The following is a 19,187-nucleotide window of genomic DNA, read 5'->3' as shown; positions in this document are numbered from 1 at the left end:
AAGGAAAACTCTGACAAATTGTGCGGCAAAGTAACAAGGGAGATGGACGGATTACTACAGACACAAAATTACTTTAGACCCAGGGTTTTGATCCTTGGGTTTGCCATTCCAGAAAATGGATTTGATATCTCTGGAGCAAGCTTATACCAGTCCCAAATCATGAGATTCACAAGAGACTGACATATAAAGTACAAGTTCCATTTGTTGGTTACAAGGAGAAAAGTAATTCTGACAAACAGGTTGGGATCCTCATGACGGCAGGACTGATGCCTCCCCATAGTCACATCTACCTAGGAAGAAAACAGATAAGGTTGCTTCCAGAACATGAAATCAGAGAGGGAAGATGAGTAGGTTATAATTCATAGAATCATTGATCCGTAATAGTCAATTCAGTCATTTTTTTGCCCAAGAGCACCCCTGCTTATGAACAAAATTATGATTTTTTTTGCATTTAGATAAAAAGCATATCTCAAAAAAGTTCCAAAGTAATATCATGCAGAACATGTTAGAATAGATTTAAAAATTGTACTATATCCATCCAATGAAATATTTATGGCATTGAGAACGATCGAGTAGATATGTGTAAAATAACAGATAAATGTCAAAAAAAAAATCCAATGTTGGGCTGCTGGGTGGCTCAGTCAGTTACACAGCCGACTCTTGATTTTGGCTCAGGTCATAATCTTGTGGTTCATGAGATTGAGCCCTGCCCTGTGAGCATGAAGCCTGCGTGGAATCTCTCTCTCCCTCTCTCTCTGCCCCTCCCCCTCTCACATGCTCGCTTTCTCTAAAAATAAATTAAAAAATAAAACTTGAAAATAATTTTCAGTGTTGAGTGAAAAAAGCAAAAGGTAATAATCCATTTAGTATAATATTACGGATACAAAATTCAACACATACAAAATGTAACAGTACTACATTTAAAAACACTCATTTATAGTAATACTATTTTTAATACTTTTATCATTTATATTCATTTATTTTTTGAGAGATACAGAGACAGCATGAGCAGGGGAGGGGCAGAGAGAGCGAGACAGAGGGAGAGTGAAACCTAAGCGGGTCGATGTGGGGCTGAACTCACAAAACCATGAGATCATGACCTGAGCTGAAACCAAAAGTTGACACTTGAACTGACTGAGCCACCCAGGTGCCCCAGTAATACTATTTTTAAAAGCAGAAGAGTCATAAGCACAAAATTTAGAAACGTACTTGATATTAGAGGAAAGGCGGTAGGATTCAAAGGGCACTTGAGTATTGAGAGCTACTTTTTCAGCTCATTTGATTTTCAGATGTGTTAGGTTTATATGTAGATATTTGTTGGTTATTAATATATACACATATGAAACCATATATTCTATCATATATCCAAGATGATACTTGGTGGAGATTCCATAGGTAGATAAATTCAAAAGGTGGCAAGTACAACTACAGTTCAGTTGACATTCTGGCCGCTTGTATTACAATCAGGCTAGTTTTATTCAATGCCACAAACCACAAATTGGAAAAACAATAGCTTTCATCTTTGATTTTATGTTCTTCAGTAGTTTCATTTCAAACTGAGACTGATGAATTTCCTTTTCATTCTCAATAGTTTTTCTTGCCTTTTACTTGTTTCCCATCTCCCAGAATGGAACCCTACTTTGTAAAAATTCAGAAACAAAATTTATCAAGCATTAGCTTTTTTTTTTTTTTTTTTTTTTTTTTTAACATTGGGATGAACATTTTAATCTGACAGTAGCACATAATACCATACAGGCAGTACTTCTAGCTCCAAGAGTCCCCTTCCAGTTTACAAGGAAGTTATCAAAAATAACCAGATTTGCTACAGCCTGGTCCCCTGCCCCTGGAAGGGACAGGGAACGGAATGGGCAAAGCACTGAGGTCTGCTTTCTTGCCACTCATAGATCCAGTTCTGAGCTCAGCTTTTGTAATCTACCAGCTCCTCAGGCTGAAACCGCAAGCCAATCTCCTTCTCTGCAACCTCCATGGAATTGCTGCATGGATAAGCTTCTCCTGCCAGCTTGGATGCACAAGTTTCAACAGATTATACTAGGTATGGAGCCCACAGGATTGGTCTCCCTGAGCATCACTCAGCCTGTCTCTGCCACATCCAGTCCCTCTAAGATCATGGCAACCACAGGACCTGATTGCATGGACTTCACCAGGCCAGCAAAGAATGGTCAGTTCTTTAGGTCAATGCAGTGTTCCTTAAAAAGCCTGAATTAATCTCATAGCAATGAAATGGAATCCTTTTTGCTGAAAACGCTTGATCTCCCCAACAAGGCTGTGCTGGACCCCATTGGGCTGGATGGCAATGAAGGTGTGCTCGCTGTTGGCCGTGACCCCTCTAGCTGCTCTGGCTGCAACCAATGGCAACACTTAATGTTAGCTTTTGATGTCACATACCATTTTCATGTCCTCTACTGGACCATCAAAATAACTGAAAAATTGCAGGCTCTAAAGTGGCCACGTAATTAAGACCAAATATCATGGCTTTGATCTGCCTGGCCTCATGAATTCAGAACCGATGTGGACTTGGGTGCCTAGCCCATATCCACATGGATAATGATGATAAAATGCCCTTTTTGTAATCTACTCCTACCATGAAGTACATATGAGCCCTGAGGAAAGGAGATATTGTGAGAGTGGATCCTTGGATACACACAAAAAATACCTCAACTAACTTAGATTAAATTACTTTCTTCTGGTGGAATAACAGCCTGAATTACAAATGAATTTTAGTTAATCAAAATGAAAAAAAAAAAAGAGAATGTCTCTTAAAAGCTGAGGTTTTGCTGGGTTCCTGGGTGGCTCAGTCGATTAAATGTCGGACTTCGGCACAGGTCATGATCTCACAGACTCTGAGTTCCAGCCCTGCTTCGGGCTCTGTGCTGACAGCTCAGGGCCTGGAGCCTGCTTTGGATTGTCTCCCGCTGTCTCTGCCACTCCTCTACTCATGCTTGCTCACCCTCTCTCAAAAATAAATAAACATTAAACAACTTTTTTTTTTTAAAGAACTGAGGTTTTGCTTAGGAAAATTTATGCCCAATAAAGATACTTGAGGCATAGAAAATTTGTTTGTTACGCTTTTCATCCATAAACAAAGCCTGATAATTTCCTTTTTCATTTGTTTTGAAGATTAATAAGAAAAACAAAATTCTAACTGTTTGGGCTAGCTAGTGACTTCTGCTTAATCCACACAGGGACATTCACAGAATATGACTATTGGATGTGTTTGCATTATAGGTTTTGCCATAACAAAATTGAGGGTGAGACTTGTGTGATATAGCTAATATCTCCAAAATTCTTGGGCTAAGGCATATTTCTGAGTTTCTCCTGTCCCTGATTATCAACTGGGCTTATAGTCACTCCCAAATTCCATAGCATTTTTGTGATCAGCTTTTGACCCAGGGACTTTAGTTATTATCTGTTTACAAATTTATTTCACATTTAGTTCATGGAATACTTGAAAACAACTGTAGTATTATTTTAAATTAATGCCAACATCAGTTTAAGATCTATAAATTTTGTGAAGTATTTTCTGATTAAAATGTACTGAAAGAGCTAGCTGGTTTATTCTCCTCCAAATTACTCTTGCCATAAGCACAGACATACTGAAAACTATGAAATTTCAACTGTATTTTGTATGGAAAGACATATACTTAGTTTGTCACTAGAATACAAAGAAGGCCAGAGTGACTATAGCAAAATGAGAGAAAGGAGAATTAGGTCCAAAAATGGGGCCAAAGTGGAGTGGTCATATCCCATGAGGATGTGTAACCTATGCATAGTTTAAATTGTAAAATGAGGTAAAACACATGCTAGAATATTTACACTGAGAAATGTGATCAACTTATTCAAGGATCACCCTGGCTGCTAGGTGAAGAATTGAAAATGGAGTGCAGTGCAAATTGATGATGCTACTAAATTTATAATGCTGAATATTCTAGAAATATAGAATCTTCTACCAAAAGAATTATGATTTGGTCTACCAATATGTTAAAAAACAATATAGTATTGATACAAAAATTGATAGATGGGTTGACGATTTAAAGGTCCTTGGGGCAAAAGTTGACAGAGAAAATAGTGGAAAAGAATGACAGCTCAGAAATTGACCAATGTGTACATAATATATATATATATATATATATATATATATATAAGTTTTTTTTTTAAGTTTTATTTATTTTTGGGACAGAGAGAGACACAGCATGAATGGGGGAGGGTCAGAGAGAGAAGGAGACACAGAATCTGAAACAGGCTCCAGGCTCCGAGCTGTCAGCACAGAGCCCACGCGGGGCTCGAACTCACGGACCGCGAGATCATGACCTGAGCCAAAGTCGGCCGCTCAACCGACTGAGCCACCCAGGCGCCCCTATGCATAAGTTTTAAAATACCCAAATTAATTAAATTCAGTGATAGTCAAACATTGCTGAAAATTTGGGCCACCTGCATGGCTCAGTCTGTTGACCATTCGGATCTTAATTTTGGCTCAGGTCATGATCCCAGGGCCATGGGATTAAACCCAAGTCAGGCTCCATGCTGAGCAGGGAGCCTTCTTAAGATTCTCTTCCTTTCCCTCTCTCTCTCTCTCCCTCTGTACTTCTCTGTGGCTCATACTTTCTCTCTCTCTAAAATAAAATTTAAAAAAAGTACAAAACATTGTCAAAAAATTAAGAAATAATATAAAAAATGTCATTTACATCTTACATCTGAACTTATAGTTTAAAAAATATAAAGAAAAAGATGTGTCTATGTATGGAATTTTGTGAAGGAAAGTATTTCCTAAACATATTAAAATTCTTTTAAAGCGACATAGATTTTTAAAGATTATAAAAACACAGTCAAAAGCAAAATTAAATGATATATGTACAATAGCAAAACAGTTAGACAACCATGAAAAAGAATTAGTATCTTTTTTAAGGAAAATTATCTTATCAAACACAAATGCAAATGGTAATACATCTACAGAAAAGAAGTACAAGATCATCAAAAGAAAGGAAGATCAGTAAGAATATAAAAATTCCAAATCGTTGTTTATTAAATGTATGCGGATGAAATGAAAACAAATGTGATCATGAGGTGTCAAATTTTCTCTTTTCTAAATATTTTTAAGACAGAAAGTGCGCACGAGTGCACACACACACACACACACACACGAGTGAGCACTCGCGCGCGCCCACGTGGGGGAGGGCTGGGGGGAGGGGACAGAGGATCTGAAGCAGGCTCTGTGCTGACAGCAGAGAGCCAGACGCGGGGCTGAGCTCAGGAACAGTGAGATCATGACCTGAGCCTAAGTTGGGCACTCAACCAACTAAGCCACCCAGAGGCTCCTCAAATTTTCGAAAAGCTTGTTCTCTCATAAACTGCTAGTGAGAATACTGACTGATAAAAGATTCTTTAGAGAGCAATTAGAATTTTAAAAATATGTACTTTTTACTGTAATTACATTTCTACAAATTACGCTGTAAAAATAGAGGATATGTTTAAGGATGTCCCCCAAACAATATTATATTGAGGCATTGGAAATAAACAAGTTATTTAAATAAAGTATGGCAGGACAGGATTAAATAATGTGTAACCAATATTATGGATATTTTCAAAAGCTATTAATGATGCAGACTACTTTCTTGAATGCAATGTTACCTAAAATTCAGGATGTAAAATGATTGCAACCACATTAAAATCATGCATGTGCTTAGATGTGGCAATGAGGGCAGAGTGTCTATGATCATGGCATTAAGGGCATTTGCTTTGCCCTCAAATTAGGAAGGTCTGGATCACGGTTCTGAAACCTGCCAGCTGTGATACCTTAAGCAATTCACTCTCTGTGACCTTGGCAATATTAATATGTGCCTAAGCTTGGCTTTACAGAAAATGGAATAATAGTAATATATGGCACTTTGTGAAAATTTATTTCATGATATCATGAAAAGAGAGGAAAAGAGAGCCAATAACAGTGTTTTACATTTTATATATGATTTCCATTTTGTACGTAAGAAACACTTCTGTTTCCACCAAAAAAATAAAAAATGTGAATATTTACTGTATTTTGGAAGCCTTTTTCTACCCCTCTTTCATCATACCCCTTACAGTTGCTCCCTACAAGCAGCTGTTCTCCTTAAATTCATGTCGAGCATTCTTTTGAGCTGTATTGTTTAACTGTCTGCTTTTGAACTTCATGCATTTGTGAAGATACCATAAAGTTTCAAACGTAATTCGCTTCCTTTTCTTAATATTACATTTTTAAGATTCATCATGGTTGACACGCATGGCTTGTTGATTTATTTTCACTGTGCATACTATTCATTGAATGAATGTATGATGATTAATCATTCTATTATTGATGACATTAGGCTGTTTCCACTTTTTTTAGATATTACAAAAAACATTCTTATATATGTCTTCTATGCACCCATGCCAGATTGTCTATAGATATCTATAGAATTGAAATTGTTGGGTTGTATACACACACACACACACACACACACACACACCTTAAAGGAGAGGTGTACAAAACAATACGAGGCTCCTTACACTATTCAAAACAGAGATAGTTTTGTAGAGAGGGAGCTTTGTCTGTAATGCCGAGAACTTAAAATTAACACATCCCCACCAGAAAATGGTATGTTCTAACAATGCTTTTGTAGAACCCAAATGTTCTATCTGGCTGACACATTTCGCATTTGAGGTTACTGATGTGATAGTATCTCCTCTCGTGGGTACTATTTTCCCTGCCCATATCCATGCTTTAGGCATGAAGTGAAAGAAACAGTGATTTCTCAAATAGCAAATGTTTCAGGCAAGCCATTTTCTTTGTTTAAGTGTAACATCATCAATTCATTATCAGCATTATTGTTGACGATATATACTCTATTAGTTTATAAAACCTAACCAGGTATCAATAGCTCAACCACCATCAGCATTTCCTTGACTGCTTTATGGTATGGATTGAGTGGGCTGTGTATTAATTCCAGTTTTGTTTTAATGATACAGAGAGACGTGCTCAGGCTTTTAAATTACTGCAGCAATGCAGCTGGAAAAATTAAAGCAATTTCACCTCGAACCGAGGTAAACAAATCATTTTCACCCCGTTTTCAGCTTTCATTCCTTCAAAAAGGTATAGGACAGCAGCCTTTCTTTACAGCATATTACAACATTAATTATTCTCTGGATAAAAATAAGGAATAAAGAATACAGTGGGTGAGGTATTTTTAACTGGATTTGAACATGGATAATTAACAGGCAAGAAACGATGTTTCTGCTCATAGCTAATTTTTTATTATAATTTCTTTTGTTGGAAAATGTGCAAAACTTTAGTTTCTCTCAATCTCTGAATGGCTCCCATCTATTCTAAAGCTGAGAGAAAAATCTGTGAAATGTTTAGAAAAACTTCCTAAATATTAGTGTCTTTGGACACTAATGTGTTCATTGTGAAAAGAAGGGGGAGAAATCACATAAAAGCGATTCCAACTAAAAATAGCTATGCTATGTTGGTTTAGCTGAATTACAGCCAGGAGAAAATTTTAACAGGAGAAGGGATGAGAACAATAGTCATCATTCCAGACTCTAAAAGGACAGAGGAGTATCCTGGTATAAGCTGTAAAAATTTGTATGATTTTTACAAATCATTTTTTTTTTCAAATGGATACTGCTGAAATAAGTCTAGGTTTGCCTTGAACATGCAGGGGCACACACTCTGAAGTCTTTCCCTTATTTACCAGGGTGACCATGGGTCACCATGACTTGGACTGTCTGAGACCGTCCTAAGGGACAACCTTGGTGAAGATGGAGAAGGGATAATTGAGGACAATTGACCTAACTAAATAAGGTAACTAAAACAAGGCAATGCACTTTTCTATATTAGACATCAACCTGTCTGAATGTATGAGAAGATCTAAGTAATGATCGTATCTAAATTGATTTTAATTTTTCTCATGTAACAAGAACTGAAAAGTATTTCATCTGGGGCCAATATGGTGGTTTGAAAATGTGGTCAGTGACACAGTACTGTCAAAACTTCCACTCAGTCATCTTGGGATGGTGGTTTATATCCTTCATCTTGTCACCTCATGGTTACATAACAGCTGCTTTACCACCACCATCTTCATTTTAGGAATAAGTGAAAGGGCATGCCAGTGAGAGGCCCTTCTCTTACACAGGACTTTCCTAGGAGGCTCTTCCAATGACTTCTACTCTCATCTTATTTTTCACAAGATTATATTACAACAGACATCTTTGTTCCCACCTTTTGAAAGAACTATTACAATTGTGAAATAAGATGTACTGAATCATGTTGGTAAACAGATCTTTTTTCATGAATTAAAAAAAAATTATAACCAAACTCCTACATGCAGAGGGCACAATATAGTTGCCAAGCTGGGGGTGGAGGAAAGGGGGAGATGCTGGTCAAAGGGTAAAACATTTAGTTATAAGGTGAATAACTTTCAGGGATCTAATATAAAGTCAGATGACCATACTTAACCATACTGTATCGTACACTCGCAAGTTGCTACGAGAGTAAATCTTAAATATCTCATCATTAGAAAAAAAGGTTATTGTGTGAGTTGATGCAAGGTGTTAGCTAATGCTATAGTTGTAATCATTTCACAACATTTAAGTGCATCAATTCAGCACATTTTGTACACTTTAAATTTATGCAATATTATATATCTCATAAACACTGAAAAAAAGGAAACTACTCAAAAACTGAGAGGGGCACGTGGGTGGCTCAGTCAGTTAAGCATCTGACACTTGATTTCCAAGGTCATGAAAGATCTCATGGTCCTGAGATTGAGGCTGGCATTGGGCTCTGTGTTGGGTGTGGAGCCTGCTTGAGATTCTCTCTCTTCTCCTTCTGCCCCTCCCCTCTCTCAAGAGAGGGAGAGAGAGAGAGAGAGAGAGAGAGCGCAAAGTTATGATTAATTTTATTTGTCCACCTGGTAGGTGTTTTTTGGATGACATTAATGTTTAATTTAGTGAACTCTGAGTACAGCAGATTGTTCTCCATAGTGTGGATGGGCCTCATCCAATCAGTTGAAGTCTTGCATGTTACAAAAAGGCCAGCCTCCCAATTCTCCAGAAAACAGCTGGTTGACTTCACCAGTTCTCCTAGATCTCCAGTCTGCTCACTCACACTGTGTATTTTGTACTCATTAACTTGTGTAATCATATGATCCAATTACTTACAATAAATCTCCTATTTAGGCATGTATTGTATTGTTTCTGTTTCTCTGGAGAACTGGAATAATATGAGAGTCATATGAATGGAATCAATGAATGGAGCTCCACATGCATGGAGCTTTATGTCTTCTCCAAGCTCTTCCATTCCTATGATGATTTTTTTTCTTGCCCTTGATCGGTATTTTACATTCTTCTTCATACAGATTTTCTGCTTTTCTTCTTAAATTTATTCTTAAGTACTTTAAACTGTCTTGTTTTCCATCCATCGTAACTCCTGATTATTATTTACAATCATGCAGGCTCTTTTTTTCTGCATATTAATTTTATACTTAGCCACTTCACAAAATTATCTCACTTTTTGTACTAATTTTACATATAATTATTTTTAGAATTTCAAGCGTACAAAAATATTGAAAACTAATGATAATTTTGTGTCAACTTTTTAAAATGTTTACCCATTATGTTGTCTCTTTCTTAATTGCTTGACTAGTACCTGCGGTATAATAGTATCCTTGTCCTTGACATTAAAAGAAATATTTCTCAAATGTGATATAATATTTTATTATTATTATTTTTTTTTTAATTTTTTTTTCAACGTTTTTTATTTATTTTTGGGACAGAGAGAGACAGAGCATGAACGGGGGAGGGGCAGAGAGAGAGGGAGACACAGAATCGGAAACAGGCTCCAGGCTCCGAGCCATCAGCCCAGAGCCTGACGCGGGGCTCGAACTCAGCCCAGAGCCTGACGCGGGGCTCGAACCCACGGACCGCGAGATCGTGACCTGGCTGAAGTCGGACGCTCAACCGACTGCGCCACCCAGGCGCCCCAAATGTGATATAATATTTTAAAATAACAAGTAAAATAGTAAGCTTTTGCAGGTTGAAGCCACCTTTTGTCTTCATATTTCTAGCCTACCAAAATCACCACTATGACTACAAATATAATGGTATACAATAGGTATAAAAATATAACTTTTAGTGAAATAAATGACAAAACCATGAGGTCCATTTAGCAACCCCTTTCTACCATCACACTTTATAATCGCATCAATATCCTCAAGACATCTGACTGCCAGTTACCTTGTTTCAAAGTGGGCAGAATTTCCTCTCTTGCTCATTTAGTGTTACAGTTTTGCAGAGGAGATCTCAAAGATCACATCTTGTGCTCTCAAGGTCAGAGAGTATTTCCGTTAAATAGTTCTTTCTGTGATCATGTTATTACTTACACATGTGCCAGGTGAATGGTGGAGGTTTAGACCTCTCAATATACCGCCACTATTCTCTGCATCACGAATTCCATCCTCTTCAACAACCAGCCACCTGAAGTGGCCTTATTGGCATATCTACTTCTTTCTCCCCAAAGAACATGTTCTTTTAGCAGCGGCTCCAAACCCTCCATTGCAAGGAAATTGGATGTACTACTGTTCTATTTTTCATAGTTTTATGCACAATTATTGTGTCCCTCTGAAATTCATATATTGAAGCACTAATCTCCAAAGTGGTGATAAAGGATGTGGAGCCTTTGGGAAGTAATTAAGTTTTTATGCCATCACTAGGGTGGAGCCTTTAGAAAAAGAGAAGAAAATACCAGGATTTCCTTTCTCCAGCACGTGAGGCTATAGAAGAAGGTGACCATCAGCATCCACAATCTGGAAAGAGGGCCTTCACCATGAATCAAATCTACTGGCACCTGGATGTCGAACTTCCTAGCCTCTGGAAGTGTGAGAAAAAATTGTGTATTGTTGAAGCCAGCCAGTCTATGGTATTTTGGTAACAGCAACCTAAACTGACAGACGCATATGTTCTCAGATTTTTCTGAAACCAGAGGTGAAGTTAAGCTAGGAAATCTTGCCAAAATACATACAGCATTCCATTTATTATATTTTTGTTACACAGATGGCACACAGAGGCTCAGGGATTAAGTAAACTCTGAAAAATCAATCACATAGCTGGTAAGTGTTAGAGCCATGATTCATACCCAGAACTGTCTGAAGCCAAAGCACTTGTTCTTTCTAGTATACTACATTCTTTGTAAAAACTGGAATATAGCTGGGGCACCAGGGTGGCTTAGTTGGTTAAGCGATTGACTCTTGATTTTGGTTCAGGTCACGAACTCATGGTTTCATGGGTTCAAGCCCTGCCATTGGGCTCTGAACGCTGACCACGCGCAGAACCTGTTTGGGATTTTCTCTCTCCCTCTCTCTCTCTCTCCCTCTCCCCGACTTGCGCTCTTTCTTTCAAAAAATAACAAACTGGAATAGAGCCAAAAATATAAATAATGTTGCCATTAAATTGTATAAAATCAATAACAATGAATCAAATTACATGTCATCATAGAAAACAAGCACATTGGAGCTACACGCCTATCTACGGAGTTTGGCACTAGGGTGGACAGACTATCTTATCTTAAAGGAGAGAGAATACTGTAAGAAATATTTTGAGAGATTTCAAATACATAAAAATAGAGAAAGAATGCAATAGAGACTTTCTTCTCCGTGGACACAGCATCCAGTTTCAACAACTACTATCCCATGGCCATCCCATACCATCTTCTCCCTGGCAAGGTATCATGTTCCAGTAGATCCTAGGCTTCCATTCCATTTCACCTGCGAATAGTTCAGTAGTATCAATAAAAGATGAGACTTTAACAACAACATAAAAATGATACCATAACCATATCCTTAAAAACACACTAAACAATTATCACTAACAGTCAGTGAAGATTCAAGTTTCCCCGGAAATCTCAAAAATGGATTCTTTGAATCAGGATCCAATCAAGATTTTCTCACTTTAAATATTTTTTAACCTCATTTTTACTCCCTACCTTTTTGTTTTCCCTGTACTTTGTTGTTGTTGTTGTCATTAATAAACCATGTTGCCATTACATTATTTTGCTGGGGTTTACAAAATTGTGACATATTAATTCAACTATTTTTCTTAATTTATTATATGAATATTTTTTGTTAAAAAAAATCTCCCTTAACTATTTGAACACCCTGAGGTCAGAGGTCACACAACACAGGGTAAAAATTCGACTTTTCCTCCCATAAGTACTATTTTTTAGGAAAGTAGCCAACGAGGTGTTTTTTTGTTTGGTTTTGTTTTTGTTTTTTGTTTTTTGTTTTGATCTGCAAACTATTACAAATACTTAGATTTAAATGTATTTGATACAATTCACTCTAAGACTATTACTTTCACTGCTTCCTAGGTAGTCCTATTTTTGGCCAATAGCAGTCTCTTTACCTTTGTTCCTGGACCTTCAGTCGATTTTCATAACTACTTTGCATTCTGATCCACCATGTTATGGGGATCAGGCTTATCTTGCGTGCTTCCCCCATTCTTGGAATCAGCCATTTTTTTCATACATCTTCGTATTTTTTATTGGGAAGTAGTTTTTCAGATACCGTAGTCTGGTTTATGGGTGTTCTTTGCTACTATTTGTGTTTGTTTTGGAGAAAATATACCCTAAATTCATACTTATATCTCAAGATTAAATTTGGGAGAATAGGGTTTTGTATTTGATATGTTTGATTTAGTTTGCATCTATTTTCTCTAATGATGATAATATTGCATCGAATTATGAAATTTACGATAATTAGTGAAACAATCTATGACATAATAACTTAAACATTTAAAATTTAATTATGTAAAGAGACGTTAATAAAGTGAAAGATAAAGATAATATGAAATGTCATAAAAATCCCAACAGCAGTGTGTATTCCTGTGTGTGTGTATGCATGCGTGTGCATGTGCAATAATTAAAACATTTGTTTGGAAGTACAAAGGATTTTAAATAGCTAAGCAAATGTTTAAGAAAGAAAAAAAACTTTTTTCCAGCTATCTGTTCTTAAAATAGTGCATAGTAGGAGGAGTACAAATTACTATTTTGTAAAATCATTTGAAATATTCTTTTCTGGGATTTTTTGCCATCTTGATACACAGGATATTTATTTCATTTTGGCTTTGATTTTAAAATTCAATTAATTTTTTGAAATATATGTTAATTTTTATATCTGTATTTGACTTTGAGTTGATAAATATTCCACATAGTTTTATCTATCCATACATATATGTATTTACAAGTTATAAAGTCAACTTCACAAATTAAGGTATAGTTAGAGAAATATAGGCTCTCTTTGGCTTCTACTGTTTTTCCTATTTTTTTTCCTTTCTCTTTTTTTTAATAACCATGGGCACAATATTTCTTTTAATTTTTTTTAATGTTTTTTTTGAGAGAGAGAGAGACGGAGCGTCAGTGGGGGAGAAGCAGAGAGAGAGGCAGACACAGAATCTGAAGCAGACTACAGGCTCTGAGCTGTCAGCTCAAACCCATGGGGCTCAAACCCATGAACCATGAGATCATGATCTGAGCCAAAGTTGGACATCTAACCGACTGAGCCGCCCAGGCACACCTCTTTGGTTTTCTTACAATATATTTTGGAGATTACTCCATAGAATTTGATAGCACTATGTTTACACTGTTTCTTACTGGCAAACATTTATGCTACTTGTGGTCTTTTTGGTGGCACAGAAAAACTACAATGGAGAGCTTTCTGGAAAAGTCTTTCCAACTTTTTCTGGGTATATCTACAGGAGAGATTTCTTGTATGTGGGATCACTGTATCAAAGCTTGAATGTATAGGTAATTTTATTAGGTACTGTGTGATTCACTTCCATGGGTGCTGTGTGATTTTGCATTCCTCACAGCAATCTGTAGAGTGTCTATTCTCCATAGGAACATAAATATGTTTTCAAGTTTTGTGATTTCTGCCAATGTGATACATACATATCTCTTCATAGTTTATTTTGAAATTCTTTTCAAGTACAGTTGAGCATCTTTTATGTGATCAGGAGCCACTTCACTTGTATTTATTTGTGACCACTCTGATTACATGTATGTAACATTTATAACTATATTAAGTAGATGATAGAAAGTGATGAATGGAAAAGTGGATAGATAGACAAAAAGTTATTAACTATTACAAATTTAATTATTTTTCTTTAGTTATTATTTTATTTGCTTCTGATGCTCCTGTCTGCAATGCTTTTTTTTTCAGCATCACTAAGTCCAAATTATCACTTCTTTCTTTTTTATATCTAAATTTTAACTCATAATTATAAAACTTTCTTTATATAAAAGTAATATAGCATTCAGTTTATATTTTCTCTAGCATTTGTATGGATATAATTTATACCTATAAAATTGCACACTATTTTAAATGTATAATCTGATGAGTTTTGACAAATGAAACGCTTAACCACTATTCCACTTGACATTATAACCATTCCATCATTCCAGAAAGCTCCACTGCAGCATTTTACAATCTCTCAACCATTTTATACTATAGGCAACCACCTAACCACATTTTATCTAGACTGATGTCTTTGGTGTTCATCAGTGATGAGAGTATCTGACATTCTTTTAAAATATTGTTGACGATAAACATTTCTATTCCCAACTAATGGTTATTGTAAGTAAAGATTTATTGAAATTCACATGAAATACTTGTATGAAAAATACTTTCTTTCTCTTGGGAAAACACCTAGGCGTGGAATTGGTAGCTCCCATAAGTGCTTTAGCTATGCACAACCTGCCAAACTTCATTTCCAAAGTGTTTGTACCATTTTATAGTTTGAGCAGCAATGCAAGAGAGTCTTAAATGTTTCACATCCTCACCAATACCTGATATTGTCAATCTTCCTAAATGTAGCCCATGCAGTGAGTTTTTAGTGATATATCAAAGTGTTTGAAATCTCCACTTCTCTGATTACAAATTATGTTAAGCTTACTTCAAAGAGCTTATTAGATATTCATAAATCTTTAATGAAATGTCTTTTCAAGTCTTTTTCATTCGTCTGAAAGCTTGTTGATTTTACTATTGAGTTATTGGAGTTATTTATATATTATGTTTAAAATTCTATTGTTTGGTATATGAACTATGAATGTATTTTCCTAGTCTGTGACTTACTCTTTTTCTTTTTTATAGTATTTTTTGAGGAGTAGATTTACATTTCAATGTAATTTACTTTTCTTTTAGGTCTACAATATATTCCAAGTGTTTGTTGCTGTTGTTGTTGTTTTTGAGCATGGTGTTAGGCAGGGGTCAAGCTTAGAGTCTTTCCATAGATATATATCCAGTTGTTCAGCGTCATGTATTGAAAATACTAAACATTAAATATTTAATGACATTTGTGCCTTTGTTGAAGATTAAATGACTACATATGTGTGGGTCTATTTCTTTATGTTCTGTTCTTTTGATCACATGTCTTTAATTACTCTACGTCTTGAAGTAAAGTAGTTTAAGGTCTCCATCTTTACTCTTCACTATTTTATATCCTTTGCATTTCCAAGTGCGTTTTTTAATTACCGCCCAAATTTTCAGATGTGTGCAAGTGCACGCACACCAACACACACGTGCACCTTTACACAACCACTAGGATTTTGATGGCACTTTCTTTGTATCCTTACTGAGGGCAACGCATCTCTCAAATCCTTGAGTTTTCTAATCACTGAACATATTATGTGTGTATATTTTATTTGGATCTTCTTCAAATTCGTTTAGTAATATTTTGTTTTTCTTAGTGTAGGAATACTGAATATTCTTTATTAAATTAGTTCCTGAGTATCTTATGTTAAACATTTTTTTATTATTTTCCAATAATTGTGTATCATCTCAATTTTTGCTGCTGACCCACAGAAATACCATTGAATTTTGTAAATTATCTTATATCCTGAGGTTTTCTTTAATTTAGTTATTGTCCCATCAACTAAGTCAGTGAATTTCATCCCTGAGGAAATCTTCTCCTACATAGTTATATCCATATATCTCAAGTGCAGAAAAGATCCAGAGAGGAATATTTGGTTGGAAGGAAAATAATATTTAAGGAATTTGATTTATTTATTTTTCTTATCTGAGTATCATTGAAACACAATGTTATGTTAGTTTCAGGTGTACAATATAGTGATTCAACTTCTCTATACATTAAGCTATGGTCTCCACAAGTGCAGCTACCGTCTGTCACCATACAATGCTATGATATTATTACTGCCCATATTCCTTGTGCTGTGCCTTTTATTCTTGTGTTGTGTTCATTTTGTAACCGGAAATCTTAGAAAAGAATACAGGCAGTAATTTCCCTGACATTGGCTATAGCAACATTTTTCTGGATATGTCTCCTGAGGCAAGAGAAACAAAAACAAAAATAAACTCGTGGGACTACATCAAAGTAAAAAGCTTTTGCATAACAAAGGAAACTATCAGCAAAACAAAAAGGCAACCTGCTGAATGGGAGAAGATATTTGCAAATGATGTATCTGGTAAGGCGTTAATATCCAAAATATATAAAGAACTTATACAACTCAACATACACACACACACACACAAATACGATTAAAAAATAAGCAGAGGACCTGATAGACATTTTTCCAGAGAAGATATGCCGATGGCCAAACAGACACATGAAAAGATGCTCAACATTATTAATCATCATAGAAATGCAAATCAAAACCACAATGAAATATCACCTTATATCTGTAAGCATGACTAAAACCAGAACGACAAGAAATAATAAGTGTTGGTGAGGATTTGGAAAAAAGGAAGCCTCATGCGCTGTTGATAGGAATGTAAGTTGTTATAGCCACTTTGGAAAACAGTAAAGAATTTTTTTAAAGTTTATTTATTTTGAAAGAGAAAGAGAGATGGGGGAGGGGCAGAGAGAGATTGAGAGGGAGAATCTTAGGCAGGATTCATGCCCACTGCAGAGCCCGACTCAGAGCTGAATGTGGGGCTCAATCTCACCACCATGAGAGCATGACCTGAGCTGAAATCAAGAGTCAGACACACACTGATTGAGTCACCCAGGCACCTCAAAACTGTATGGAATTTTAAATAGGTTATTGTTTCAATATAAAATTGAGGTTATTAATAAAATGTCTATATATTTCCAAGGACATGAATTGAAAAAAAATTTGATAAACATGAAGCTAGAAGAAATATTTGACATTGTATAACAGATAACATATTTTACTTATCATTGCTGGTATTACACTGAAAATTTTGGATCTACTCTTACGCATCATTTTATTTTTTAAGTACATTTAAATAGCTCCAAATTTTAGCCATTTTCAGAGAGTGAACGTCCTACATAGTATTCATTGCAAAATGGAGATATTTATTTGGTATTGGTATTTAATTTTTTTTATTTCATTTTGGTAAGAACATTTAACATGAGATCTGCCCTTTTAGCACATTTTGTAAATCTTTTCTTTTTAATGTTTATTTATTCAGAGAGAGAGCGAGAGTGGGGGAGGGGCAGAGAAGGAGGGGGAAAAGATCCCAGGTGGGCCCTATGCTGACAGCAGAGAGCAGGATGCAGTTCTCAAACCCACAAACCATGAGATTATAACCTGAGCCAAAGTCAGATGTTTAACTGACTGAGCCACCCAGGTGCCCCTGCCCTTTAACACATTTTTAAGTATACAATAAGTGTTATTGACTGTAGGTACAATGTTGTACAGAAGATCTTTAGAGTTTATTTATCTTGTTATAACTGAAACTGTATGCCTGTCATTAGCAACTTCCCACATCCCCCTCCCCCCACCTCTGGTAACATCACACTATTTGAGTCTATGCATTTGCCTATGGTAGATACCTCTTACAAGGGGAATCCACATTATTTTTCTTTCTAAGACTGGCTTATTTCACCTAGCATAATGTTTTCATTTTTTTTTCTTTCAATGTTTGTTTATTTTTGAGAAACAGAGACAGAGCATGAGTCAGGGAGGGACAGAGAGAGGGGGAGACACAGAATCTGAAGCAGCCTCCAGGCTCTGAGTGGTCAGCACAGAGCTCGATGTAGGACTCAAACCCACAAACCGCGAGATCATGACCTGAGCCACCCAGGTGCCCCTAACATAATGTTTTCAAGATGGCTCCATACTGTCACAATGGTAGGATTTCCCTTTTATTTTTTTAGGTTGAATAATGTTCTATTATATGTATATGCTGCATTTTCTTTCTCCTTTCATCCATCGATGGATATTTAGGTTGTTTCCACACCTTGGTCATTGTGATTTGTACTACAGTGAACATGGAAATGCTAATATCTCTTTAAATTGTTTGGATAAATGCCCAGAAGTAGGATTATTGAATCATATGGTAGCTTTATTTTTTATTTTTTTGAGGAAGCTCCATATTGTTTTCCTTAGTGACTATACCATTTTGGATTCCTACCAATAAGGTGTAGAGGATTCCAATTTCCTTACATTCTAGTGCACACTTGTCTTTCATGTTTTTTTGTTTGATAGTAGCCCTCCTAACAGGGTGAGGTGATATCTCATTGTGGTTTTGATATCCATTTCCTTGATGATTATGTTGAGCAGATTTTCTTATACCTGCTTGTTTTCTATGGAGAAATACCTATTCAAATTCCTTGCCCATTTTAAAATCAGGTTAGTAGGGTTTTGTTGTTGTTGTTGTTGTTGTTTGTTTTGTGTGTGTATGTGTGAGCATGTTGTTTTTTGGTTTTTGTGGGTTTTTTTTGCCATGGAGTTTATTTGATAACTCAGATTTTTTTCTTTTTTTTCATTTTTGCATATATATTTTGCATAAAGTAATCATATATACTGTTGTTTTTATCATTAAGATTCTTCCCAATTTTCTTTCTTGGATTTTTACTCTCTAAAGAGAGACTGATGCTTTTTTTTTTTTTTTTTTTGAGAGACTGACACATTCATAACTTCAGTCTTTTAGTAAGTGCATAAACTTCATAAACCCTGGGTATAGCATTGAAAACCTGCCTAAGGGATCACTGGGGAGGTAGGAAGGATTTCTGAATTTTCTTAATGCTAACAGATTTTACGCACTTTATCACCATATACTGTGATGTTTTCTACAAGAAAATGAAATAGTTTTAAATCATGTTTTGGAAAGATTACCAACTCACATTTTGGAGAGCATGCTCTGATTCCTTCAGTAAGTCATCTGGGCATCTGTGAAATAAAG

The 19,187-nt window shown here is 35.9% G+C and overlaps 1 pseudogene; it reads right to left on the bottom strand.

The window, feature by feature from the left end:
* Positions 1–1,753: 1,753 nt before the first annotated feature.
* On the bottom strand, positions 1,754–9,449 carry LOC125933115 (nucleoside diphosphate kinase A-like; annotated as a pseudogene).
* Positions 9,450–19,187: the final 9,738 nt, after the last annotated feature.

This window comes from Panthera uncia, chromosome D2, assembly GCF_023721935.1.
Source record: "Panthera uncia isolate 11264 chromosome D2, Puncia_PCG_1.0, whole genome shotgun sequence".
Taxonomy (NCBI): Eukaryota; Metazoa; Chordata; class Mammalia; order Carnivora; family Felidae; genus Panthera; species Panthera uncia.
Note: the sequence above shows the minus strand (reverse complement) of the source record. Positions and strands in the feature narration are given on the sequence as shown.